At 41.6% G+C, this 26,651-nt stretch overlaps 1 pseudogene; it reads right to left on the reverse strand.

Moving 5' to 3' along the window:
• Positions 1-3,728: 3,728 nt before the first annotated feature.
• On the reverse strand, positions 3,729-26,644 carry LOC118559049 (annotated as a pseudogene).
• Positions 26,645-26,651: the final 7 nt, after the last annotated feature.

Here is a 26,651-nt window from a genome sequence, read left to right on the forward strand (position 1 = left end):
TTTAGACACATTAGGATGGTTTAGACTAATTACTATTTCTTTTTTTTTCTTTTTGTTTTCAGTTGCCAAGCTGCAATTTCTTCAAGCCGGGCAAACCAAATCGATTGCTCGGTTGACAAAGGTAAATGGTATTCAAAGAAACTTGCTGAACTAAATAACAGTGGAACTACCAACAGTGAAGATCCATCACTTGTGATAGATGAGTGGAAGCACTTTGAAAGCTTCAACCTGCCTCCCCTCTACAACTACAGGAATGTGTACCATTGGCTCGTTGAGTCTGTCCCAATGTCAACAGCTCCTGGAACAGAAAGTGACGATGAAAACGATAATACAGATGTCATCACTGAAAAATCCCTTCGTCGTGGGTGGCGGTATGTTGATTCTGACTTTGTACATTCTGTGAAATTTGGCGAAAAAGGAAATATCATGAACTACAAGTGTACTGTCGAGGCTTTCATGAAAGGCATAAACTACACTGTCACTGTCGGACTGTCATTATTAAGTGGCGCTGTGAGATCTAATGGGTGCCAGTGCAAGGCATCTGTTCTTGGACGTTGCAATCACATTGCTGCTTTGTTAATGCTCTTAACAAAGTATGTAGTTGGAGCGTTGCAATACAGCAAACTACAGTTGTGTGAGGACAGGACTGTGGGTATCAAGTCAGTTTCCTGAGCTAGCTTGTAGCCCAGATGGACATTCATTTGACCCCCAGATGAATGCGCCTGGTCTTGTGGAGATTAAAGTGCTAAAGCTGCTTCAGTCGATGTCACCAAAGGAATGTGTCCAGGCAGCAGAAAGTGGAGAGCTGAGTAGTTCTCGTCTGAGAAGTTCCTGTTTCCAGGTGAAGGATGGACAGCTTGTCTTGGTGAGGTCCCATACTACTACCAAATCCAACATCAGTTGGGAGTTGTTGGTCTTCAGTGGTGTGACTTTGTTGTGTGGTCATCAAAGGGTGAGCCATCAGTTGAGAGAATACAGATGGACGATGGCTTTATCAAGATGATTCTTGAGTCAAATGTCACATTTTGGAAGTGTGTTATCTTACCAGAACTAATCGAGATGAGAGCTCCACGAAATTTGATTCCCTTTGTGCTGCGTGATTTAGCCTAATGTTTGTGATCAACCTGTCACTGTGATATTTATGAAAATACATGCCATTGTCCATAGGTTACAACTGTACTTGCAATAATTGCAACTTTTGATTTACTAATCCACAGTAATGCTTTTTGTATTTCTTGTGATTTTGGAATTTTTTTCTTTTTATGCTGCTTTTTTCCTTTGTGTCTGTGAGCAACCCATTGTGATGTTTAAAATGCTGCTATTCATTACCCTTAGACTTTGATGTAGGGTTTTCTGTAATTTACTTTTTTCACTTTTTGCATTGAACTGTGGTTTTTTGTACATACATTCCAGGAAAAAAAACAAGAAAAGTTTTATTTGCTTTTTTTCTTGTAATTTAAAAAACATGCATGTAAATTGAAGCAAAAATAAATGTTTCATTTTCAAAAAGCAATTTTGTGTCAATTGTTCACTTAAGGACTTTCAACTTTTAAGGCATACATTCACTTAATACACACAAAAGGCCTTTAATGACATTATTTAAGACATTATTTAGCCAACTATGTGAGATTTTATCTATGTTGTACTTCTGTTTGTATTTTAACTGGTGTGCCGTCTTGGCCAGGTCTCCCTCGAAAAAGAGATCTTAATCTCAAGGGACTTCCTGGTTAAATAAAGGTTAAATAAAAATAAAATAAAAAACTGATCCTGGAAGTTTACCAGACATTATGCTACAAATACAGCCTGAGATGCAAGTGGGGCCAATGATAAGGGAATAGTGCGCGATATTAATTTAAATTTCTTCAGTCTTTCATTATAGCATACAACATGTATTCTAGCCTTGGCGATCCTACGAGTTTAAGTTTAAGCTTCAATAAAACACCAAAAACCTGTTCACTACTTGATGTCGCTGGAATTGGGTCAGGATGTTCTTCGGTTGGGCCCTTTCCTCCCACAAAATGCTTGCTACATATGTACGTGAATTTGGTAACTTTTCCCGGGTTGAACTGTTGTGTAGGCCGACCGAACCGGTGTACCCAGTGCACACATTTCTCCTTGGCAGTCTTGAATTTCGGGAAATTAATGAAGAAAACATCCTTCATATGCAGCCGATCAGCGTACCTTGAGTCGCTGTTGCACGTTCCATTGCAACAATGTTTAAAAACCATGGTCTTAGACTAGGAAAAAGCAGTCGTTTTACCGAGTAAAACCAAGGGTGACGCACAGCTCTTTTACAGCGTAACAGCGGAGGACACAGCAAGCTTGCCCTACCGCGTACCACATGATATGACGTCTCGTGACGTTACGTTCTAAAAATAGCTCGCTGGCGGTACGCCATTGGATTTTTTTAAGGAATGGGGTTTGAGGAATGAGGGTTTTAAAAAGGCTTAATGAATATAATTAACATTGAAATATATCTGCATACGTACTGTTAATTTAATAAGTACACGTACCAAAATACAAAAAATGAAAAAAAAAATCAAGCTGGTATTTACAAAAAGAAAACAAAACTGCACAGTGGCGCAGTGGGTAGCACTGTTGCCTTGCAGCAAGAAGGTCCTGGGTTCGAGTACACCCCTGGGTCTTTCTGCATGGAGTTTGCATGTTCTCCCTGTGCATGTGTGGGTTCTCTCTGGGTACTCCGGCTTCCTCCCACAGACCAAAAACATGACTGTTAGGTTAATTGGCTTCTCCAAATTGTCCTTAGGTGTGAGTGTGTGTGTGAATGGTTGTTTGTCCTGTTTGTTTCTGTGTTGCCCTGCGACAGACTGGCGACCTGTCCAGGTGAACCCCGCCTCTCGCCCAGTGAACGCTGGAGATAGGCACCAGCACCCCCCGCGACCCCATGAGGGATAAAGTGGTTCGGAAAATGGATGGATGGATGTGGGGCATAGTTCAGAAATGATGGTGGTGTGCCAAATTATGTATAACATCTTGTAGTAACTCTAAAATTTCAAACAGTTATCCAAAATTTTATCTCCTAAGGAATTAAAGCTATTTTTTTATTAGAAAAAAGTCAGCATAAAACGTTACAAAGCAACTTAGCTCATTAGCAAGGTATTTAATGAATGTAAATTCACCACCAATAACAACATGTAATGATTAAACCTGGACACAATATGTATGAAAAATGACTAAATAAAGAATGTTATGCTGGGAACAATTGATATCTATTGTGTACCTTGATATTTGTTATCACTTTAAATCTAATCACTTTGGAAGACCAATACACAAAACCCACATCTTCAACACCACAACCCCAAATATTAAACCCTTGACAACGAAAAGTAAATTCCAGCAACTTCCACATAGAAAACTGATATTGAATTATTCAACATCTGTGGAGGAAGAAAATTTAACCAACACCAAGTTATAACATATACAGGCTAGAAGTATCTATTAGTCAGTTGAAACCCCAGAACAAAGATGTTTGTCATTAATGCGCAGACTGATCACAGAAGTTCTACCATATATAGCGTGTTTATGTAATAATATTAATATAATATTAATAAATATCCAAAAAAGTTTCCTTTTTGCCCACCATAAAGGAATACTAAAATGAAAAGGTATATTTCCTCCATAGTTTATTCATTTATTTATTTTTGTGAACTGGTAAATTGGTGAATTTGGTAAAAAAAAAAAAAAAAAAAGGTCTCAAAATCCGATTCTTAAATGGTCACTTTGTTTTCCACGTTTTTTGGATCCAGGTATTCATATGGCAGATCCAGTTTCTTGTTTCTCTTCTTGATCTTTTTACTCAGCTTTGTCAGGTCTTGTTGGAACTTCTTTATCAGCGCGCAGGGTTTCTTCTCAGAGAAGTGTTCCGCTGGGTAATCACCAAGTTTGACCTGATGAAAAATCAATCACACACTTAAAATATTTTCTACTCATAACTGAATGTGTGTCAAGTAAAATTGATATGTAAAAATGCAAAACTGCATGTATTTAAACATATCTAATGTGTGTTCTGCTTTTAACTTGTTTAGTATATAAACTTGTTTTACAAATTACAGAATACTCTTTACCTTGAACAACGTGCTTTAGCATGATGAAAGGTTTATTTTAAAACATACTGAACACTACCCTGTGTATTTTATTGTTCTGTCTTAAGAGCCAAAAAAAAATATACTGCAAAAATCAGTGTATTTTACAAAAAAGGAATATAATATGATTTAGAATGTTTGTTCAGGTTTCCACACTTACAAAGTCACTGTACTCCCGAGTCAGCAAAAACAATGTTGCGATGGCTTTACATGTTGTGGGTTTGTCTGGTAGTGCGGCCATTGTTGTGTCCTCAGTTGCTTTCCCCTTTTTGGTCGGTGGGGGACATCGCATGGTGCTTGGCAGGTTGGGCATCCAGCCACCAAAGTCATACTGGGGTGAACAAAAATGTCATCATAAAGTTTTAATAAAGGCTACAAATAATGAATCTAACAGTTGACGTGTTAGCTTGTGTTCTCGTTTGGACTCAGAACACACACACGTATGGATGGATGGATGGATGGATGGATGGAAGACAAAAGTTCACCTGTCCAGAGTTCACAGCAGCATGCTGGACTGAGCCAGTGAAGATCACCATGGTGACAAACTTGACCAGCTCAGACACACTGTTAAATCTCTGTGGGATTCCTGATAATTAAAAAGAACATAATTCAAAATGTATGACATTTGCTAGTATATAACAAATTGTGTGCCTTCTCTATACAGTTCATGTAAAAAGTCAATATTATCATAAGTCAGTTTGGTCCTTTAAGCATATTAGAATATTTTTTTCCAGCGTGGCATTAAACTTGAATAGATTTTTAACCCCTTCTACAACACATATTTTTTAGCCAGCATTAAGTCTCTGTTTTCATTCTAGCTTTATATTGCTTATATTGTATATTGTTTCCAAATTTCTCATGTCTGACCCAAACTGTTACTGTCAATAGAAAAGAACAATCCACTCAAATGATTACAGACAGCAAAGGAGCCCCTACTCTAAAACCAACACTTTAAAGCACAACAGCGCTTTTCAGTGACCCACATGCACAAAATAAATGCCTAAGGAGATATGTTTTATGGTCAGACAATACAAATACTGAGCTACCTGGTCATGATGACACAAAGTGTTTGGAAGAGTCAGGTTGAGGCTTTTAAAGTGGAAGACGGAGCCAAGTATGGTGGGGTAGAAATATTCTACAAAGCTTTTATTTTTTTATTTTTTTACCAGAGTAATTATAGCATTGTACACAGAAGTTGCAATGCAAAAAAAGACTAGCATAATATTATTTAACTTTAACTCTGATTAATAGATTACACAGGTGTATGTCCCAGCAGAACAATGATCCAAAAACTCTCAGAATAGATAAAGTAGGCCAAAATTAAGCTTCAGTCTAGTTGCTGACAATAAACCTTATATCTTAGATGTGGTTCTCATGGAGACGGTTTACAAGCCACCTTGATAAAAATTTCACAATTTTGCTTATATTTAATGATATATTTACTGATATAGACCCACTTTGATGCAGGAATGGAACCTGCCATGCAGGTTCCATTCCTCATCATCCTGGAAACCAATCAATCACTTCCACAGAATTCCACCTTGCATCTCTGTGCCCAATCACTGTAATTCTATCACATGTCATCTGTTGTATAAAACATTACCTTAAATCCTTGTTATACTAAAGTGGGTTTGTTTCTCTTTCACATCAATGTCCATACAGTTTTTCTAACTCTACTTGGTGATTTCAACATTAAGACAGATGCTCTTTTATTTTATCATAATAATCCAATGTGATCTGGGATAGTTGTGTGAACTGAGTAATAGCCAACATGATCAGGTAATAGATATTTTGCGACTGTTTTCTGATCCAAACGCAGAGCAGGAAGTCATGTTTTTTTTTGTTTTTTTTTGAGCTGACTGACCTCTGGTTGAAAACTCAAAAGATGTAAAGCAGAGAACGTATTACCCTTCAACATCATCAATACGCCAGATGTGCCTATCTTAAAAAATAGCACATTAATTATGAACGGAAAACTATGTAAAATAAAATGCCGACATGGCACTGGAAATACCTAACTGCCCTATCAAAGACCTCTTTTACTGAGAGGGAAAATGCCAGCAGACTATGATAATGCCTTGATTACATTTAGTAATTAGAATTGAATTAAATTTGGTAAGTAAATTTTAAAAGCTGATTGGAAACTTGAGCTGTTGCTGCTCTAAACCTTTTCTATGCTTTTCCACTGCATGTCAGACCTACACCTTTACTTGTTAAATTTAAATCAAACTCAAACACTAACTTTTACTCTGTAGACTTCAACCTAGAATGAGATGTTTAGTGTGAGTAAATGTGAAGGCCTTGATCTCAATAGGTCTGAAGGTTTTGCATTTTGATTAAAAGTCAGAAAACCAACCAGACTACATTCAGTATTAATTCTGCAACGAACAGACATGGCAGACAGCCCTAAAAATTATACTCTTACCCTTGTATATTCTGTTTCAAGTAGCACCTGGGTTCACAGAATGAAAGCCTACCTGATTTTTCCTGGCCCATGAATCCACGGTGATTAATTTCCCTTAACCCCCCTTGCAGTTCTGTATCTTGTTCAACATCACTGTCATTCTTGTAGTAGTGCTTCAGGATTCCTTCGACAAAGCTTTTGTAGATGAAGGATAGCATTAATTGAAAAAGATTTGTTACATTAAAGACTTACCCAGCAGCTAAATGAAAAAAATAGGACACCAAACATTTTCACAATAGTAATAACAATAGGTTTATATAAATGAACATTAAAAACTGAAAGAAAACTAAAAGAAAAGATCTTACATTGTACATTTTATGTAAAATGTCATAGAAAACCTTTTTTCTGATCTTTAATACCTTAAAATGAAACACTATAATTATGTTGCGTTTTAAATATTTTGTGGTTTTATCAATCTTCGCAGTCAATATTCAGTTCATATCCCATTAGTTTTGAGAAACACAGAGCCTTTGGTCTGTATTTTAGGTATTTCAATGTATTTAGATTGTGACCTGAATTTTTTGGAGTTCCTGTTTTTCTCAGTAGACTGCAATTTTATTTCCCAACCTATTTTTCCTTTAGATTTTTCTTCTGTCTGCTTCTTGTTATTTACGTTTCTTAGTTTCTTCGCCCCCTTTTGTTTTTTGTTTTTTTATTTATTATGATGTTAGGTTGAGTTGTATTTCAAGTTTATACAGCTTTACATGTGTTATTTACTATTTTTATTTATTTTTTCTATACATGTTAAGCCAGGCCTACCTCAAGGTAATTTCACCATTGTAACACATGGTGACAATACAGTCTTCTTGATTCTTTACTGTTTATGTGCAAGTTCTGCTCAACATATCTCTCTAATTTCATCTGTCTAACTTCAGGTCCTTCAGTTTCCTCACAACTTATAAATCAACTGCTCCTATTCAGCAATTGCATCATCAGCACAGATATTTCTCAGTTTGTCAGATATTTCTGCTAAGGTCCTGTTTGCCCTGGAGTTTGTTCCTAGTGTTCAAACTGAGCTTTGTTGTTTTTAGTTACCAGCTCTTCTTACTTCAGAGCAATGTTGGAGACTGATAGATGACTGTGACAAACATCTCTCAGTTATTCTAGTTGAAGAAAATAACGCTACTTATTAATTGAAATAATGTGTCAAATTTTTCCAAAGAATAAACGTTTATCTTACGATCTTTTGCAAAATGAAAAAAAAACACCAGGTTTAATATTTGCAATTTACCTGTTACTAAATATATTTTTGTGAAGGGATAAATTAAAGCAACAATCAAAAATCAATGAAAACATCTCTTAATTAAGAACTGAATATTTAATCAGGTATCTTTTTGTTCCTACGTGACGAGCTGCTAAATATTAGAACTGGTAAAAAAAAAATAACTACCAAATGTCTTTGATTTTAATGTTTTGTCCCAAAGGACTTTAAGTAATTCCGAAAAATGTTTTTTGCAGTTATTGAATGACAAAAGATCTTTCACATCATTGATTATCCAAATTGAAAAAGATCATTCCTGAAAGGGATAAATCAATTGTACCTGTGTAAAATGTCCCACAGTCTGCATCCATCATCTCTGTAGTAAAAGTGTGGAATGTTCTCCATCCCACGCTCTTTAATGTCATCATGTATACAGAGGGATTTGTATGTCACTGATGACAGGGATCTCTTCAGGATTTGGGGCGTACCCTCTCCACCTGAAGCTGAAATCTATTGAAACGGCAATTCGAAGTTAAAAGGAGATTTTTTTAAATAGCATAAATGTTGTTTCTGACATACCAATGTTTTCTCACCTCTGTGAAGGCACCGTTTGAAGATATTAGTTTATTTCGAACCAAGACATTAACATCCAGAGTGTAGCGAGTGTGGGCTATAAGAAGCTGAAGACAGACAAGTATTTTAGAAATATACATGACTGAATCGACAAGTTTTGCTTTGTTGCTTCGTTGTTTTCTTCTTCTGCTAAACATTCACTGCTGCTAACTCAGGAATCATATGTATGAAGTTAGAAATTTAATTAAAGAAACAATGTAAACTATCTGATAATGTTACAAAAGGCTAAACATTATGGCTGTCCAGCTTCAGTTACCTTGTACAGAGGATGCACAATGGGCAAGTTGCGCAGCAGGGACACTGCAAAGACCTCAGCCAGCAGGTGAGTGCGCAGCAGGTGAAAGTTGAGCTGATGCAAATGAAATTCTGCACTTCTCACAAAGATTTTTGCCAACAACCAGTCTTACTGAGAATCATTAGGGAGAAAGATCGGGTTGTCTGCTGCTGGCTTTTGCTGCAGCTACAAAAGAATAGTGTGAGTGTTAGTTTCTGCATTTTCTAGCGATTCATGAGTGATGAAAAAAGATTAGGTGTTTTAAAAGATACTTTTATGTTTGACCTTCTCTTAAATATGTTGTCCATTGACCTGTTTTGGTTTTAAATCAATGCTGACATTTATTTAATTTAGCTGATTAACAGAAAGACTTGCTCCTGATAAACAGCAGGTTTGAAGATGAACTGAGTATAACCCTTCTTCAGTCCACTTTAAGTACTTCCTTTTAGTATCAATTTAGGATAAAAGAATGGCTCAATACTTTTTTTCACAGCTTAGACATGACAATTGAACCCTTTAAGATGGCTGACTCAACTAATGTTATGTAACTTTTGGGTTTTCTAGTAATTTCTCTGCACATAGAACAGCCTGTTCTTCAGATGAATACGCTGAAACATCCATTTCTAGGAACATTGACACCCTAAATGTTTTCCACAGGTTAATGGCACTCAATGGCACTCTTCATATTGTTAGCAATAAGTCTATCTACTACATTAACACTTTGTTGTTGTTTTTGTACTAGTCCTTAACCTCACTTGGGTGCAATTTACTTAGCAAAACAGATACATTTATTTTTTATCAGCATTTTAGGTAATACTATTCAATTATTTCTTGTACATTAAGTGTTCTCTTTCATAGCATTCGTTTCGTGTCTCACTATGGGGAACGCCTCCTGCGTGACCTCATCAGAAGCTCAAATGACATTACGCCAGCCCCGATTGGCTGGCAAAAGTGACAGTCTATGTCAGGAGGGGATGGGACCCTCCTCCTATATAATAGGCCGACATAGCTTCACTCGTCATTCAAAAACCTCTTCTCGCTTCTCACAGAGGCAACAACTGTCCACCTGGGCGCAGAGCTTAACGGTCCACAGACTTGGGTGCGCAACTCAAGTCACCGGGCGCTCCGCTCCTGGACGTACGGTTGTCGGAGAGAAAGAGTAGCAATACTCTTCTATCTGCTTAGTAGAAATACTAAAAAGAGAAAACTCTGGGGAGTAGCAATACTCCTTTAACACGAAGTATCACTACTTCAGAAACGAGGTTTCGCTAGCATCGCGGCTACCTGGTAGCAATACCTGATAGCCAAACCAACTAGCAACCTCGCGGGTAGTAATACCTGAGGTGTACAGAGTAGCAATACTTTGTACATCCCGCTAGCTTCTGTCCCCTAGTAGCTGCACAAGCTCCTAGGGATACACACCACGCTAGCCACCCATAGCCCCAATAGCTAACCATGGCTACGGCTATAAACCCCAACGACGGGGGTAACGGCACGAGACTTTGTCCCTGCGGCAAAAAGATCTCAAGCTGGGACACTCACCCTGTGTGTGCGGCGTGCCTGGGTTTACACCATGCCCAGGTTGCGTTGACGTCCACGGATGAGTGCATCCACTGCGCAGCCTTTCCCCGCAAGCTGCTTCGCCGCCGGCTGGCCCGCCAGGCCAACCTGTCAGGGGGCGACCCGCTGATGAACGAAGCAGCCGCGGCGCAGGAAGGTGCGGACATGCCTGAGGTGTTGGCTCACCTGGCCCGAGCTGGGCGGACGCAAGCCCCCAGCTCCTAGCCCCCGTTTCCCCGCTGCATGCGGTGGACGAGGATGACATGGGCGCTGCCGCTTCCTACATGCCGGGAGGAGATGCGGACTATGGGGACGACGAGTCGGCAGGCTCGGAGCTCCTGATGTCCGATGATGACGAGGAAGACTCCATCTTCCTCAGCAGTGCGAGCGGGGCTGCAAAGCCCCCCGCTGCCGACGGAGGTGAACAACCTCCGCCGTCATCTCCTCTAGATATGGACATGCAGGACATGTGCAAACGTGCGGCTGTCAGGCTCAACATCGCGTGGCCAGCTGTCCAAGCGGAGGTTGTGAAATCTCGCTTTGACGGAAAGAAGCTGCCAAAAGCGAAAAAGACGGGGAAACAAGTCCTGCCCATCTTCCCGGAGCTACTGGATGAGTTGGCGATCACGTGGAAGAATAGGCCGTACAGCGAGAAGCATCCCATCGCGGGAAGCTCCCTGTTGGACTGTGACGGGATGGAGTCCCATGGCGTGTGCCAGATGCCGCCGATAGAGCCGGTGGTTGCGACCCACCTTCACCCGAAGGCGTCCTCCTCGGCTCCGTCACTGCCCGCAAAGGCAGACCGCTTCCAGTCTAGCCTTACTGACAAGTGCTACAAGGCGGCGGCTCTGTCGACGAGAGCCCTCAACGCCTCCTCGATGCTGATGGCCTACCAGGCCGAGCTGGAGGAGGACATGACCAACAGACCAGACTCCGCTCTGTGGGAGGAAATCTGTGTCATAACGGACCACGTCCTCCGTCTCCACAAAGTAGCCATACAGGCTACGGGGAGAGCCATGGGTCTCATGGTTCTCCAGGAGAGGGCGCGCTGGCTCGGGCTCACCAACCTGGCAACCAAGGAGAAAGAGGAGCTCCTTGACACACCCGTCGTCCCTCAGGGTCTCTTCGGTGCTGCTGTCACCAGCATGCAGAAGAGATGTGAGGAGAAGAAACGGGATGATGAGGCGCTGAAGCTCTGCCTGCCGAGGAAACCTCTGCCGGCGGCTCCAGCAGTGCCGCGCCAGTCCTATGCGCAGGCTGCCTCTCGCCCCATCCCTGCTTTCAGGATCCCCAAGGTGCCTAAAGCGCAGGCAGCGACTCAGGCCCCCAGAGGTCCCAAGAGTCCATGGGCTAGGAAGCAATCACCTCAGCCCAGCCCTCTGACAGCACCTCCGCCGCCTCCACCTGCCGCTGCGTTGGGAAGGCGGAAGAAGCGGACGGCCTGACAGCCTCTCCTCAGGGGAAAAGCGAGCCCGTTCTGCCCCGTTCCTGGGCTGCTCGTTCCCCACCCAGCTCCGTTCCGGAGCCGGTTCAACGGGACTCGTTCCACACAGAATGCATGGCCGGGATGGGCATTCATGTTCCGGTGCCCACCCCAGGGAAAAGACAATGTTTGCAGTGTTGTTGCGCAAATGTGTTTCCCTCGCATTCTGTAACAAATATGTCCCGACGAGCGCATCCGGCCTGCGTGCCAAGGGCGCCGTCAAATGTGTTTGTGACAATAAAGAGAAAAGATATGTTGGAAAACAAATCAATCCTTTCTGTCATAACGCAGCCTGCGGGGAACAGCGTCCCCGCAGCTGTGACAACACAGTCCACCCGCGCGCACCCGCGCGCACCCGCGCGCGCTGGTGCCGTCCGCCCGCGCGCACCCGTGCGCGCTGGTGCCGTCCGGGCGCGTATGTTGCGTGCCACAACCCGGACAAGGCGCCCACAAGGCGGCGGGGACGGAGTTGCCGGTCAGCCCCCTCTCGCTGCACGGCGAGAGCTGGGCTGCCTGCACGCAGTCAAAGTGGGTGCTAAGAACGATAGAGAAGGGCTACAGGCTACAATTCAATGTCGCTCCGCCCCTTTTCAAGGGAATAATATACTCCCATGCTCAAGGCGAGTCCGCCAATATTCTTCTGGAGGAAATTTCCTCTTTGAAGAAGAAAGGAGCTATAAGGGTAGTTCCGCCCGGGGAATCCCACAGCGGCTTCTACTCAAGGTATTTCCTAGTCCCCAAAAAGGGCGGGAGGGGGCGGAGACCCATTCTGGATCTCCGTGCCCTAAACCGCTGTTTAAGGAAATACAAATTCAGGATGTTGACACACACGTCTCTGCTGCGGTTCGTGCGAGCAGACGACTGGTTCACATCAATAGACCTGAGGGACGCGTATTTTCACGTCCCCATATACCCCCCTCACAGGAAATATCTGAGATTTGCCTTCGAGGGGATATCGTACGAGTATGTGGTCCTGCCTTTTGGTCTGTCCCTGAGCCCAAGGGTGTTTGTAAAATGCACCGAGGCGGCAGTGTCTCCACTGAGAGAGCGGGGCATCCGAGTGGCAACATACATAGACGACTGGCTAGTGGCAGCCCCCACATGCCAGGAGGCGGCTCATCATACAGGTGTTCTTACACAACACCTCATGAGTCTGGGGTTTCAGATAAATGTGGAAAAGAGCACACTGATTCCCACTCAGCGAATTACTTATATTGGGCTCACTCTGGACTCTCTCCAGGCCAAGGCATCATTGTCCATGGAAAGAGTGGAGGCAATGCGTGCCAGTCTAGCGCTGTTTGGCAGGGGCAACATGGTTTCCCTCAAACAATGCCAAAGACTTTTAGGCCTGATGGCCTCCTCTATAGTGGCTATTCCTCTCGGACGGCTGTATATGAGAGGCATTCAGCGATGGGTAACCTCTCTGGGTCTGAACCCCCACCGACATGGCCATCGCAGGGTGAGGGTCTCAACAGAATGCTCACTTGCACTGCGGCAGTGGAGGAGCCCAGGTTTCCTGACACAGGGTGTCGCTATGGGAACCATTCAGGCAAGGAAAGTGATCACCACCGACGCCTCCCTGATGGGCTGGGGTGCCACTCACGAGGGGAGAGCGGTGAATGGGAGATGGCATTCTCACATGCGTTCTACCCACATAAACTGCCTGGAGCTGCTGGCTGTTCACCTGGCTCTGAAACATTTCCTCCCTTGGCTAAGGGGTCACCATGTCTTGGTGAGGACGGACAACTCCACGGTAGTGGCTTACATCAACAGACAGGGGGGGCTACGGTCCCCCCAGTTGCACATGCTGGCACACAGACTGATAGTCTGGAGCAGCAAGCACCTACGGTCACTGAGGGCAACTCATGTACCGGGTGTTCTGAATTACGGGGCAGATCTGCTGTCCAGGGGAAACCCACTGTATGCAGACTGGATGCTTCACCCCCAAGTGGTGAGTCAGATATGGTCACGGTTCGGTCAGGCGACCGTGGACATATATGCAACAGTGGAGAACGCTCAGTGCCCTCTGTTCTTCTCACTGCACGACCAGAGGGCTCCACTGGGCGTGGATGCACTGGCACACAGGTGGCCGAAGACCCTCCTCTATGCATTTCCCCCTGTAGCTCTCATTCCCCCGACTCTGGCCAGAGTGAGGGAAGGGGGTCTGACTATGATCCTGATAGCCCCACGTTGGCAAGGAAAGCACTGGCTGGCAGAGATTTTTCAACTTCTCTCCAGCCCACCTTGGCCGTTACCACTACGCAGAGATTTACTGTCTCAGGCACGGGGGGAAATATTCCACCCCCACCCAGAGAGGCTAGCTCTGTGGGCCTGGCCCGTGAGTGGTTCAACCTGAACACGGTGGAGCTCCCTAATAGCGTTATTAACACTATTCAGTGTGCCAGAGCCCCCTCAACTCGGTCACTGTATGATAACAAGTGGCGCGTGTTTGAGAATTGGTGCGCAGGGTCACAGGCTGTACCTTTTCAGTGCTCTGTGACAGTGGTTCTGTCTTTCCTACAGGACCTTATTGAAAAGCGTAAAGCTTTCTCAACCATCAAGGTGTACCTGGCGGCTATTTCTGCTTGCCATATTGGCTTTGAAGGAAAGACAGTGGGTCAACATCCTTTGGTGTGCCGATTCATGAAAGGAGCACGTCGTATGTTGCCTACATCTAGACTATTGGCGCCATCCTGGGATCTTCCCACGGTACTGGATGCGCTCTCTTGTTCCCCGTTTGAACCCCTGGAACAAGCAGAGTTGAAACCGTTGTCCCTGAAGACTGCCTTATTGCTCGCTTTGGCCTCAGCTAAGCGCATAGGTGAGATTCATGCACTCTCTACACATCGAGCATGCATCAAGTTTTCTGAAGGGAATGCTAGGGTCAGTCTGCGGCCTAACCCGGCCTTTATTCCAAAGGTGGTTGGCTCGTGCTCCCCCATAATACTGGATGCTTTTTACCCTCCGCCTTTCTCCTCTGAGGAGCAAAGGCGTCTACACACTCTCTGTCCAGTTCGCGCATTACTGATCTATCTGGACAGAACGAGTGGTTTTAGACAGGGTGACCAGCTGTTTGTGTCGTGGGCGAAACCACACATGGGAAAGCCGGTGTCTAAGCAGCGCCTTTCCCACTGGATAGTGGGGGCTATTGCACTTGCATACACAAGCAAGGGCCTCCAGCCTCCTGCTGGTCTCCGGGCACATTCCACTAGAGGTCTAGCAACCTCCTGGGCTCTTTTTAGGGGAGTCTCTATTCAAGAGGTGTGTTCAGCTGCATGCTGGGCGTCACCCCACACATTTGCTAGATTCTATAGTTTGGATGTCACGGCTCCGACTATGGCACATTCGGTCCTCAGTACTGGTTCTTCTCTGAGTGCAGCTTCTCCAGAGTGAAGCATCAGTGGGGACAGTTGTCATCTTGACAGGCATGTCTGGCAATCCGGGAGTCAGTATTTTCCCCATAGTGAGACACGAAACGAATGCTATGAAAGAGAACTTAAGGTTATGGATATAACCCCGGTTCTCTGATTAGCATGAGTGAGTGTCTCACCAGACCACCCTCCTTGCTATGAAGCGAGGAAGAGGTGAGCTTGTTTTGAATGACGAGTGAAGCTATGTCGGCCTATTATATAGGAGGAGGGTCCCATCCCCTCCTGACATAGACTGTCACTTTTGCCAGCCAATCGGGGCTGGCGTAATGCCATTTGAGCTTCTGATGAGGTCACGCAGGAGGCGTTCCCCATAGTGAGACACTCACTCATGCTAATCAGAGAACCGGGGTTATATCCATAACCTTAAGTTACATAATTTTGAAAGATATTACCTGAATAGCAATAGGCACCAGCGTATCCTCAGGTGTTTTATAAAGCAGGACGAGTGGAGCCGCCAGGTGATGCTTTGTGTAATTTATTTCTTGTGTTTTTACTCCATCCAAAAGCTTGTAGTCACACAAAAATATGTTGCCTTTCTGTTTAATTTTAGAGCACAAATAACAAGGCATTTGTCTCAAATACAAGGGGTGTGAACTGTGAACTTTTATGTAGCAAAACCTGGCATACATTGTCACACTGATTCAATGAAACATTCCATTGATTGCTTTTTTTATATAGTTAAGCAATCACCTTTATTTATAATATTATAATATATAATACTGGGAGATCATGTTGTCAGTGACTTGAAAGTTGTCAGGCAGGGCCTTGAGGCATTTGATCAACATGGGATTGAGACCATTTAGAAATTGATAGCCAAAAAAATTCATCCTTCCTCCAGTTCTCTTTGACAGTCTGTAAAAAAGGAAATCTCAGTGTGAAAAAGAAAACCCTGCTCTGCCACCATTACAGTATTTAACCTTTTATTAATTATTATTTTGCCATTAAATATAAATTACGCTGTAATTTAATACCCAGCATAACCATACATACCCAGAATTTTATGACTGCCATAGTCCATCAGATTATTGAGTTGATCAAAATTAGTCCATTGATCAGTAAACCAGGGAAAGGTCCTCACACGGACCCAAAGTTTTCTATAAAATAATAAGAAACACCATTAACATAATTAAAGCATTATAATAGGTAAATATGTACAATATGTTTGACCATTGTATATTTATACATAGAACTATAGAACCAAAAATATAAAACCTGATAATTACAATATAGGGACTCACTCTAATATTGCAGTTACGAAGAACCATAATTTCTTGCGTACAATGAATTGGGCGTCTAAAGACAACTGAGATCAATCTTCTGCTTCAACATGTTCAGGTATTCCTTTTTTGTACTCCTGCCAGCTGTATGCTTTTTGTCATTTCCTAAGTTCTTCCGACCGTACCTCCCAGCTTCGACAAGAATCTTCCAAGACTGTCAAAGCTGAAGTGAACATATAAGAAACAACAATAAAGATAAAAGATATGTCATGTTTTGTTATTGAACCCGAACACAACCACAACAGAGTTAGGTTTTAACAGTTTATTGAAATTTGTGGATAGTGGAGGAAGAACCAAGAGTCTGTACTGAGTTTAAGCAGGAGGATGGTGAAGGCAGGAACTGGCAAGCAGGTTGGAACCAGAGCATGGAGGCAGCAGAACCAGAAGCACGGCAGAATGGAGACTTGGAACCAGGCTGGGCCAGCAGCACGACAGAATGGAGACTTGGAACCAGGTTGGACTCACAGCACGACAGAATGGAGGAACTATGGACTGGACGAGACTGGATGAGGTGAGCAGCAGAAACAGAGGTAAGCAGGGAAACAGAACGAACCGACGAGGAATGACAGACTGCAGTGAGCTTAAGTAGTGAGGCTGACAGGTGTGCTGAATGCTGGCTGATTAGTAGCTGACAGGTGTGGATGATTACTGAACTGGAGACTGGTGCAGTATGGAAGGTGGCAAGTGTCTAGAGTCTGTGCATGGTGCAACAGACAGGCTGAATCATGACAAGATATAGATTCACAACCTGAGTTCAGAAAAAATATTGTGTGTTTTGCATAAACAGAGCTACATATTTTAGGTGCTTGAATTCCCATGGCTACTTTTAATTCAGTATTAATCAATTACACCTGTCAAACTTACAGGATTCCCTGGCTCAAAATCAACATTTGGATTTATTCTGACAAAAAGCAGGAAATGTCTGAATATATCAATCATAATAAATATTGCCATAATAATTTTGGTATCCTAATTACTTATTTAAATTATGTTTTTTGCAGGGTGCACGAGTTTGAATTTGTCGCAGATTTTCTTTAATCCCAAAAGGATCAAAATCATTAGCAGAGTGACAAAGTTCCCATTTGTAAATAATTTGTTGTCAAGGAACAAAAATGTCTCAACTTGTCAAATACCAGGTGAACTTTTTGTGATTTTGATTTACTATAACAATTAGTTTCTCATGTCAGGCACAAAACCACCCCAAAAAAACAACAAAGACTTAAGAACATCTGCAGATTTACACAAGTTTGGAGATTTTGGAATCACTAATCCAATATTAAGTAATGAAGAACAAAGACTACCTCCAAATTCTTCAATTTATGATTGATGTGAAACAATTTGGTTGAAATGTGAAGGACAATGATACTAAAGACATGAACTAAAAATCCCCCATGAACTGTGGCAGATGTCTTTGATAGGACAACTATTATTAGATAAATAAAGAACAAATGCCATAATTCAGTGGAGCTGCTCCAAAAGACTTGTAATGTAAAGTAATCTATAGCAACATCTGTGTGTTTAACTCTTACTTTGTCTGCACATGATGAGCTGAGATTTATTTTATTTTTTTATTTTTTGACAAATTTTATGTGATAATATGTGCACCTTAGAGTATAATCACTGGACATATCTGGTCTATGCATAGCAGGAAGATGTCAGATGAGCAAACTTGCACAAACCTTGACCCTCGTTGAAGTAGTGTATCTGATCGTCAGTTATCCAGGTGCACATTGGGAAGATGTAGAGTTTTTCATTGGGAGCTTTGACTTCTATTTTTTTGGGTAACCAGCTGTCTTGAAAATAAACTAAAGGCTTCTTGTGTATCTTGATTAGCAACAGTTTTCCAATGGAGTTTTTTGAGGTTATGGTATAATGAGACCCCTAAGACAAAGACAAGTGATACGATGATAAAATAAAGACTAGTTATCAATAGACAAAGCTGCATATCAAAATCATTTAGCTGCATTTTCATCATGGTCAATAGAGGAACTTTGCATAACAGTTGAATTAATCTGTTTTTGATCATAATATTTGATTCTGGTCTTATAGCCCATGGGAATGTTTACAAAAGGCATGCATCTTACCCCTGCAAATAAGTCCAAGAGGTTCCTCTGAAGATGCGAAGAAATGGAGCTTAAGCAAAAATTCAAACTGAAGAAACTCTATTGCCTACCTCCATCAATCAGAGACTCATCCGCCTCGACGCAAGCCAATCAGCTTTGAACTTCTCCTCCTCGAAGCCAATCAGCATCCTGGGTTCATCTTAAAAGAACTCCACATCCACGTCTCGGCCTTCTCCTCAGCGAGCAAGCAGTGGCTGGGTGTGTCTGGTTTGGACTCTGATGACCGGATTCTACCCACCTCCATCCCCTTCTCCACCATCGTAGCAAGCTCCACCTGGCTTTCCTACGGTCCTCCTTCAACCTCGTCCCTATCAGAGTGTAATTCCTCCTGGACTCTTATGGAATTCCCAGTCACTCCTTAAAACGCACCGGCAGAAGACCGCCATGTTGAGCCTGGTTCTGCCAGAGGTTTCTTCCCAAAGGGGAGTTTTTCCTCTCCACAGTCGCTTCATGCTTGCTCATCATGGACAGTTCATGCAAACCTGTGTTTATCCAAGTTGGACATCTAGCTCAAACAGTTCATCATATGGACTGAACAAACTTTATTTATCTCCACTCCACCACCAGTTTCAGACCTGGGGGGAAATATCCCTATTCTCATACGCCTGCTTATGCATAGTGAAGTATAATTCAGCGTGAATTTTTCCTGCCGAGGTCTGAGCGCCAAACTTTTAAAATATTGTATCAATAAAATTCTTCTAATTGCCTTTTCTTTCTGTGTGAGTTTTTCAGATTGAATTGCATCTATGCACCCAAACCTCTGATTTCTCCTTATATAAGTAAGTAAATAGAATTTATTGAGTGCCTTTCACAGATAAAGCACTCACAAAACGTATAGAACAGTACAGAAAACCAGTAAAACAACAATTAAAATAAAATAATAAAAATTTGACGAAATTCCCAATAAAAATACTCATTCAATAATAAAAAAAAAACATTTTATGTGCTTCTTAAAAGAGTCCACAGAGTCAACTTAACGTAGCTGCAGAGGTAGACTGCTCCAACGCCTACCATCAATGGTACTAAAATATTATTTTACACAGTATATCTTCTCGTATTCACGTGTGACAAAAATTACTGCAAATGTAAATTTCACTACATAATGTCAATATTTTTGCATTTTTAAAACTCACATATTCACATACATCACAGCCCCCACCAAGTCAAATAAGTTAACGTGGTTATGGTTCAGCAAATCATAGAGATAAGAAGAGATGAGTGCCGTAGCCAAAAAAATTATTCAAATAACAGGGGTAGAGTAGCTGAAAACTTTCCTCAAGAGTAGCGACACTTCACAATAATATTATTCAAGTAAAATTAAAAAGTACAGCACAGTAACACTACCAGTACTCCTAAAAATAAATTTCTTGTCAAAAGTTATTTACCTAAATGTAAATGAGTAAAGGTAAAGTTACAACCCACTTCTAGAGATAAGTTACATAAATATTCAGTAATTGTACATGGATTGTCTTAATTTTTTCTACTAAAATTTTAAATATGATCTAAAATTACTAGCGGTGTGATTGGGTCTGGAGAGACTTTAGGTGGACAGAATTTGTTGAAAGAGACTTCAATGGAAAGAACAGAAGATGGCAGCCATTTTGGGTCATTAGTGTACAAACGTTCATTTTAAAAATAAATAGTAACATTCTGATGTCAAGATAAAACATTATGTGGGCAGGCCACTTTGGTACCCACTCTTTTTTGTAGTGAAATATAAGGTTTTATCTCAAGGATTGTTCTACTGTACAACTATAATAGTCCACAATATATGTATAATGTTAACCAGTGTCTTGTGAAACATTTTAAGACATGGGGGAGGGACTGGGTGGGGATTTGCAAAACTGTTTCGTTAGAAATTTAGGATTCCTCAGAAATGTTGGTTCACTTCACTTGTTCATGTCTGAACAGGTGTTGTCGTGAATACAATGTACCACAGAACTAGAGCTGGAAGCCATGCAGCCATTCTCACTAGTGTTCCTCAACAACTACAAGGAAAGTCTAGCCTCTTAGACCTTCTGACTTCTGTCTTAAGCTTAACAACAAGACAAAAATATGTCATTTTAAAAACAAAACTCAGGGTAATTTGTTTCAAACAAAGAAGGAGAAGCTGCAACACTGTCTAAAAGAAAATGAGGCCTTTGATTCTGAGAATTGAAGATGGTACTTTTTGTGTTCCAAGTTTTATTCTCATACTCCTCTTATTGGTGAGCCATGTTGGTAAAATGCTACCACCACAGACCTGTCCAGCTTTAGGTTGTTGTTGATCTATAAGGTACTGAATTATCTTTGGCCTAAATACCGTATGTCTCAGAGTTTTCAGGTATGAGCCTCCTCAGGCCTTTAGGGACATCTTTACTGTATGTCACCAGGATCAGAACTACTCCTCAGCTCTGCAGAAACGTGGCTCCTTTAAATCAGGTCAGAAAACATTTCTGATTGGTTCAGTTTTTTAGTGAACACCAAATCTTTTTTATTAGATACTGTTTCTAAAAAAATTATTTACTTAAGTTTTTAAATGTAACAACTAATGCAGTCTCCATATTCAGCTTGTAATTGTGATCATGCTTTTCTTGTATTTGAAATGTTTCGTCCTGTTTTTTTGTCCTCTTTCCACAGAACAGTTTTCAAAAGAATTATGGATGTGACAGTTGAATCGTCCCCACCTGTATTGTGCAATATAGGTAGTGATTTGTGATGTAAGATGAGAAAAAAAACTTTCTAGGTTATTTAAATATACACCATGCCACAAATTGTCTATAGGTTATGACAAAGACTGAGAAATGACACAGAGTTATTTAGAAATATTTACCAAAGAATATTACCATCAAAATACAACATTAAAATATGCTGCATATAGCTGTAGATCAGAAACTATAGAATATTGTATAACAATCTATATAAAAAGAAAGGCTCTGGAGGAAGTGGGGTGGTGTCTGTAAACCACTTTGGGTCTTCTAAGACTTTAACAACTAAAATAGTTTCTTATTTAACTTGCGTTATTCTGTTTTATTAGTTCAGTCTACGTGAATTACAGAACACACTTCATCCCACTGTTTATAAATACATCCTTGGAAATTAGTCTTTGACATCACTGTGAAGGATTTTGGCCCACTCTTCACAGAATTGTTTTAATTATCCACAAGACTAGGCCACTCTAAATCTTTTATTTTTGTTTATTTAGCCATTTTGTGGTAGATCTGCTCTAACATCTTCCTGCTGATACCTGCAATAGCCCAATTGCTCTCGATTCCATGCCCTGATGACTGATTGTCACGACCTGATGATTTTCTGTTAAGATTGCAGAATTCATGGTTCCATCAATTATAGCAAGTTGTCCAAAATCTGAAGCGGCAGAGCAGCTGTAGATCATGTCCGTACTACACCCATGTAAGTCTTTCTAAGGAAGAGGAATAAAATATAGAATATGATAATAGGTCATCAGATTGTGCAAAAAATAAATCAAGCAACTAAATATTTAAAATGCCTCATCTAATGTTTCAAAAATTTATTGATTTGTGCTTTTTATTTTTGTGATCCAACAATATTGAACTTTATTGTCTTTATTTAGTATTCTTGTTACAACGTCTGGGCCTCCCTACTGAAGCTGCTACCCCCGCGACCCGACCCCGGATAAGCGGAAGAAGACGGACGGACGTACGGTTACAACTTGCTACATCAGGGGACAACTACTAAAAGCTACGTAACTGACATGGAGGAGGCCAGCAGCAATGCTACTAAAATATCATTTTACACATTATAGCTTCCCATATTCATATCTGACTAAATTTAAAACAAATGTAAATTTTGCAATATGATTGCAATATTTCTCAAGTTAAAAGTAAATTCACGTACATTAAAGTACCCAAGGTCGTCGTGAAGTGCACCATAATCAGTTTTCTGCTAAGGCATAGAGAGATGTTATGGACGAGTCCATGGGTTCTGATGGCTGTTGCACCCTCTTATTGTCCTTTGCCCTTTTGTAAATCAAATTCTTCCTCGGGACAGTCTTTTATTATCCACAAGACTAGGCCAGTCTAAATATTTAATTTTTGTTTATTTAGTCATTTTGTGGTGGATTTCCAATTGCACTGGATGTCACACCCTGATGACTTTGATTATTCTCCAGGATTTTCTTTTAAGATTGCAGAATTCATGGTTCCATCAATTACAGCAAGTTGTCCAAATTCTGAAGAGGCAGAGCAGCTCTAGATCATGTCAGTACTACACCCCTGTAAGTAAGTACATGGTACTTTCTAAGGAAGATAAATAAAATATAGAATATGATAATAGGTCATCAGTGTGATGAACAGGAGTCGGACCCAAAGTGTCAGGAACCAGAGACAGATGGACCCAGTATTCAGCCAGACAAGAGAGGTTTTAAGCAAAAAACAGGATTTAATGATAAACTGGGACAGGCAATGCACAGTGGTCAAAAAGGCAGTCCAAAATCCGGTACACAAAATGGCAATCCAAAAAGGCAGAAGTACAGACAAGGCTAAGGCAAACTCAGAATATCACAAGGCAGGTCCAGGTCAGAAAAACAGGTAAGCAATCATTCAGGGCAAGAAAATCAGGTTTAGGGATCAGGCTGGCTCAGTGTCAAAAAGGCAATCGGGTCGGTATCAACAGGGCTATCAGAAATAAAACGCTGGATAAGACTCACCATGTGGTTTGAATTGATCTGGCAGATTGCAGAGGTTTGTGGCAGGACTATATAGGGGAGTGAGCAGGTGAACAGGAGTGAAGACTAATTACAAGTGAGCAGGTGGAACTAATCAGGGCAAGGGAGCTGACTGATTGCTGAGGGGAGAACAAACCGAGCTGATAAAGTGACAGGTAAATAACAGTTAATCTAAACAGAACAACACGTCTAAAACAAAGCCAAAACAAGAAAGAACCCAAAGCAGAAACTTAAATAAAACGGATAACCTGAACCAAGACAAAACCCAAATCATGACACCAAAGACTACCCGAAAACAGGTCAGTGGCGTTTAGAGGTTTGTTTATTTAAAGGAGAGGGGAAGTGTGGCTCTCGGGACGCGCTGCTTGCGTCTAACCGGCCGGCAATCTCCTGGAGACAAGGGAACAGGTTAGTGACCAGCGGGGTAGACGTGAGAAATCAGCAAAGCTGGATCACTAACTTGATTGCGGGCTGGATTGTTCGGGGAAGGTGGTTCTGGATACGAGAGCCGTCCGCAGGCAGTTGAGGCCGACAGGCAGAGTCCGTATGGGGTAATCCAGGGGCGTAAATCCAATGACAGTCCGGGTTCGTTAACGTTGGGGCCAAAGATCCAACAGCAGGGATATCCAAGGTCGGGTTCAGGTTCGGTCCAGGTTCGGCACACGGGGAGACAGTCCAGGGGGAAGGGTTTCCAGACAGACAGGTATCGGACAGACAGGACCAGAGAGGGCTTCGGCAGGCTCGGGAAAACAGAAGACAGGTCAGGTCGGCAACAGACAGGCAGGAATAAACCAACAGGCTGGAAGGTACTCGGCAAAAGGCTAGAGACGTTTTGGCACTGGAGACTGAGATTGACGGGGCTTTTATGCAGCTGGAGACAGGTGGAGCCAGTAACGGTTAATTGCAGAGAGGTGGAGACTGAGCAGGTGAGTAAACAGGGGAAATGGATCAGCTCCAGTGCCAGAATCATTACAATCAGACTGTGCAAAAAAGTAAATCAAGCAACTAAATATTTAAAATGCTTTATCTATGCTTCAAAAATGTATTGATTTGTGCTTTTTATTTTTGTGATCCAACAATGTTTAACATTATTGTCTTTATTTAGTTTTCTTGCTACATCCAGGGCATAACTACTAAAAACGACATAATTGACATGGAGGAGACCAGCATCAATGCTATTAAAATATCATTTTACACATTATAGTTTCCCATATTCATATCTGAAAAATTTTAAGGCAAGTGTACATTTCACAATATGATTCCAATATTTCTCAAGTTTGTAAAAGTAAATTCACATACATTAAAGTACCCACCAAGTGAACTGTTCACTGGGTTATGGTTTAGCTATTATAGAGATAAGAGATGGGTAGAGTAGCCAAAAACTTGCACTCAAGTAAGAGTAGCACTACTTCAACATATTTTTACTCAAGTAAAGATAAGAAAAAGTATTTTGTCAGAAGGCTACTCAAGTACTGATTAACTAATCATTACATTAGATATGATTTACATCATAGTGCTGATTTGGTATTTTAAAGTTATGTAGTCAGGCAGACTAAAATATAAGCTCATGTGAAAATAATGATAATTTAAAGGTATGTAGCAACATTGTATGCCTATAAAAAACACCAAGAACCATTTGATCATGATCAAATAAGGTTATATACATCAAGCCTCCATCTTGATCATGTTTTGATGGTCCTTTTTGTGGATAAAAACAGCCCCAGCACCAAGTGCGATGACCAGATATAAACAGACGTGACTCCATCTACCGGCAGTACCCCAGAACTATCGTAATGCCAGTTTGCTTAATTAATAAAACATTATTAGGTAATGCCGGATTAGATTAGATTAGATTAGATTCAACTTTATTGTCATTACACAGGTACAGGTACAAGGCAACGAAATGCAGTTTAAGTCTAACCTGAAGTGCAATAGCAGCAAGTGCAGGATAAGCAGTGGTTCTATATGTACAGGACATGGATTATTACTGAATAAATATGGAGGTGTATACTATTATAGACATAATTTTACTGATCGATTTGTCCTATGAGTATAATATATAGATAACTAGTATTGTGAACTAAATTTACAGCTGGAATGTACCCAATACAATATACAGGTGGGTATTACTATGAATAGAGTTTTACATGTACAATATGTACAGTAGCATAATATACAGATGATTATTATAACAGAGTTTACATGTACTATGAATATATGTACAGGTGGCTATTACTATAGGCAGAATTGTGAACATGGTATACAGGTAGCTATTACTATAAAATGAATAAATAGAGTTTGGACAGAAGCTATTTAAATTAAAATGCAGTGGAAGGTAATTGCATATTACAGTTAAAGTACGGTATTGCAATGTATATGTAAACAATTGTGAATAAACAGTCAGCAGTGCAAATCAATATTCAGTCAAGGTGAGTAGTGCAAGATGCATGTAAACAGTTGTACAATAGAAACACTTAGGAGTGCAGGTGAACATTACAGTCTAGTAAATAACAGAATAACAAAATGGAGGTAGGTGTGAGGAGGGAGAGGAGAGTCTATCAGTGATGGTTAAAGTTCAATAAAGAGCCAGCTCTGGGGAAAAAACAGTTCTTTAGTCTGCTGATTGTGGTCTGGAGGCACCTGAAACGTCTGCCGGAGGGTAGGAGAGAAAACAGTCTGTGGGCTGGGTGAGAAGAGTCCTTAAGGATGCTGCGAGCTCGATGTAGGCAGCGTTTTTTCTGGATGTGCTAAATAGTGGGTAGTGGAGTCCTAGTGATGTATTGGGTGGCTTTCACCACCCGCTGCAGTGCCTTGCGCTCTGCAACAGTACAGCTCCCATACCACACTGTTGTACTGTTGGTCAGGATAATTTCTATTGCACAGCGATAGAAGTTCACCAGGATAGTCGAGGATAGCTGATTTTTCCTCAGTGTCCTCAGGAAGAAGAGGCGATGGTGAGCCTTTTTGACCAGGCAGGAGGTGTTGGTTGACCAGGACATGTCCGCTGAGATGTGGGTTCCCAGAATCTTGAAACTGGAGAGACACTCAACAGCCGTTCCATTGATGTGGATGGTGTTGTGCGTGCCTGCTGAATCTTTTCTGACGTCCACGATGAGCTCCTTCGTTTTGGTGGTGTTGAGGAGCTGGTTATTTTCAGTGCACCATGTGGCCAGGTGCTTGATCTCCTCCCTGTAGGCTGTCTCATCGTTGTTGCTGATGAGGCCAATCACCTTAATGTCGTCCGCAAACTTGATGATTGAGTTAGATGCGTACACATGCTTGCAGTCGTGGATCGAGCCTGACACTCTGTAACGCCTCGCAATAAAGCGGCAGCTTGGTGTGATCGAACTCCGATCGAAATTCTCTGCTTCTGAACTTATTTGCTTTAGTCTTTTTTTACTTGTACTGCATCCATGGC

This window comes from Fundulus heteroclitus, unplaced genomic scaffold, assembly GCF_011125445.2.
Source record: "Fundulus heteroclitus isolate FHET01 unplaced genomic scaffold, MU-UCD_Fhet_4.1 scaffold_210, whole genome shotgun sequence".
Classification (NCBI taxonomy): Eukaryota; Metazoa; Chordata; class Actinopteri; order Cyprinodontiformes; family Fundulidae; genus Fundulus; species Fundulus heteroclitus.